We start from the raw sequence: 3,650 nt of genomic DNA on the forward strand, positions 1-3,650 counted from the left end.
AGGGTGGAGAGGGTGGAGGGGGTCTGGGACTGGAGCAAGTCCTCAGAGAGGGTGGAGAGGGTGGAGGGGGTCTGGGGAAGGGAGCGACATCTTCGCTGAGGTCACAGCACCGCTGTTCCCCAGACTGCAGAGCTGTCGGTCTCTGCAGCAACGGGGGGGAAACATGAATAGTTAAAGAATAGATTTTAGGATTTATGATCAATAAACCTCATTTATAAGTAAATTATACCTAATGTTTGAGTTAGAAAAGCAGAAATTAGGAATTATTGAGACTAAAATTAAAGGAATGGATGTTGATGATAATCACAGACTGGAATATGTCAACTTTTACTCAATACTATTTCAAAACACTTCCATTGTTTTTTCCAAATGCTATAAAATTGAATAAGACGCCCCAAAATGTATGAAAGTAGAGATTTGTACTTGGCAAAGAGCGTTGGGTGGAATTAATCATGTTATTTTGGGGAATTAAAATAAGGAAAAAGGGTCAATTTGACCCGAGGACAACGTGAGGGTTAACTGAAAGAGAGATGGAGCATGGACCCCCATTTTTTCTCTCCACATGCTATCAAATTGAATAAGACGCCCCAAAATGTATGAAAGTAGAGATTTGTCCTTGGCAAAGAGCGTTGGGTGGAATTAATCATGTTATTTTGGGGCATTAAAAAGAACATTGATATAGGAAAACGGGTCCATTTGACACCTATCATATCGTATTAACTACCATAAATGTGTATTATGAGGTTTACTCAATGGTAACATACCGCTGTGGATGACTGTGGAAGATCAGGAACCAGGTCCTGGTGCTGATCCTCCAGACACGGCAGAGCACACAACGCCCACAGACCCTCCACGGCCGGCAGCTGCTCGCTGGTCCACCACGCGGACCTGGAACCAGATCACAGAACCACTCAGCAGGGGACGGTAGGGGGGGTGGTCCTACTACAGCCCGACTGATACAGGATTGTTAAGACCGATACGAATATTTGGTTATTTAAAAATCTCACATGCCGATTTATCGTCCGATATATATATTTTTAAATCCAGAAACGCTTTACAAGACATAAACGGGTTTCCCTAACATGAGTTATTTGTAGTTATTTATGAGTTCTCATTAAAATAATATGCTAATTAGTTGTATTGTCACAATAGAACAGAGGAACATCAAAATACATTATATAAAATACAAACCTGTGTGTACCGTGTATATATACAGTATATACCTATATGTATGTATGTATGTGTATAGATGTATATACATACATACATATATACTGTATAAATACAGTACAGTGTATATATACAGTATATATGTATGTATGTATGTATGTATATATACAGTAGTGTATATATACAGTATATATGTATGTATGTATATATACAGTACAGTGTATATATTCAGTATATATGTATGTACATGTATAGATATATATATACAGTAGTGTATATATACACAGTAGTGTATATATACAGTATATATGTATGTATGTATATATATACAGTACAGTGTATATATTCAGTATATATGTATGTGTTTATATATATATATATATAACATATATTTTGATGTTCCTCTGTTCTATATATATATATATATATATATATATATATATATATATACAGCTCACCACAACACAGGTTTTAAGCATATTTTGTTGTTTGCTAGCAGACGGAATAGATGTTTTTCCTACGGTGGGGGCGGGACGTGAACGCGCCCTGTCTCTATGGTGACGTTATTTAGACTGAGGCTACCGGTAGCCACGGTAAAGTTAACCGGAGAAACAACCACCTCCCGGTGTCTCCTGTGCTCTCACTGGGGAGCCGTGCTGCGGGACTCCTCTGCGGTGTTCCCCGCGGACCCGTTCCCGACTGGACCCCCTTGACAGACGGCTTGTTTCGTTTGAGTTTAGACTTGGAAGACGTTTCAGCCATCGCTTCGACATCTTCGACGTTTGGCGCCAGTGTGACGAACGGGAACTTCCTTCTTCTTCTTCTCTGGTTGAAAGGCGCGTCGCCGACAGCGGGGAGCTGCACAGCGCCCCCACCTGCCTGGAGTGGTACAGCAGAATCACACGAAGGTGGACTGCCAATTAAGCCTTGTTAACTTGTTGTCCTTCCAGGTAAAAATTGCAAATTAACTTTTTTATTTACAATTTTTTTTTACGCTTTTTTAAACGTTTTTGTCACTTTTTAATAACACCTATTTTTTTGTGGGAAATTATAGATTATTTGGACTCATAGTTAAGATCAGAGTGGATTACAGTTTGTTTCAAATGCTATAAAATGGAAGAAAAAAAAACACCCACAGTTCAATGAAAGTAATCATTAATTTTACGTGGCTCCCACACAACGTACATCCACACATTCATGTTATTTTGGGGCAATTTTGTTCAAAGAAACCCGTAAATCTGATATAAACAGTAGGGTAGCACAAGGGTTAAGTACTTACAAGGAATTTGCATCGGTGGTTGGTACATACATGCACAAACAGACATATTCAACATTAATAGGGAATAAGATGTGTGATTTTGTTTTTTTTTGCTCTGTACGTTACGTTTAAGTACAGTTTAATTAAGTTTGTGTAAATTAACAATGACAGGTCTTTTTTTATAATAGATTTCAAAATAAGGCTTATTTGTTAAGCTCTTAACTGACAAAAAAAGTTGACAATGCAGATTTATTTGAAAATGATACTGAATATGTACAGTATAGTGTAGTGTAAGTACCCAAGGTCCAAGAATAGTCCATTAATCTAAGCATAAGTAATGTGATAAATGTGGTAAACAAACCAGAATGCAGTGTTTAGGGAAGAAAACGATTAGTTAGCATGTAACAACACACACTGTGCACAACAAGTCAAGTCATCAACGAAAATCCCTGAAAGGAAAGAAAAGAAAAGAACTATGCAATGTCTGCTCGGTCGGCTCTGGGAGTAATACCAACAGGAAGTTCTTCCACGTTGCTGTTGTTTCGTCACACACGTTGCTAGGGAGACGGACATCTGGAGGTGCTTGATTGCTTAGCCTGATGTGCAGCACGGCTCCAAATGAGAGGGCGTCACAAATAAATCAATAAATGGATGGATGGATGGATGGATGGATGGATGGATGGATGGATGGATGGACGTGTGTGTGGAGTTCATCAAAGTGCATGACTTTGTCACAATGGGATTTGGTCGAGACGTTAAGGGTGCAACGACACGAGGAAGAGCTTGTGATGTCTCATTAGTTTAAATCATCAACTCTCACTGTTAATACATAATAAATGATGTCACACGTGCACGAGGATTTGTACTCAGTGCACGCTCAGTGAAGAAGGTTACGTCGCGCGAGAAGGCGAACTGCAGCGATGATGTTCCCTCTGCAAGGACGCACGTGAAGTGGAAAGTTAAAGTCATAATAACGGTGGGATTTTTCGGAGCCTTTTGGCCAGAAGAGAGGGACCAACGGAGAGGGGGCTGCAGTTGTGCAATGGAAAGAAAAAGACAAGGGAAAGCTGGACTGAACGGAAGGAAAGGAAAGGGGAAAGAAAGGAAAGAGAGGGAGGGAGGGAGGGAGGGAGAGCATTATTTAGCAGAATGGAAAACAGCACTATGGGAAAAGCTGCCACTTTGAAATAAGGTGAGAGCTTTTTTGGGTGGGGGGGGGGGG

Source organism: Etheostoma cragini, chromosome 7, assembly GCF_013103735.1.
Source record: "Etheostoma cragini isolate CJK2018 chromosome 7, CSU_Ecrag_1.0, whole genome shotgun sequence".
Classification (NCBI taxonomy): Eukaryota; Metazoa; Chordata; class Actinopteri; order Perciformes; family Percidae; genus Etheostoma; species Etheostoma cragini.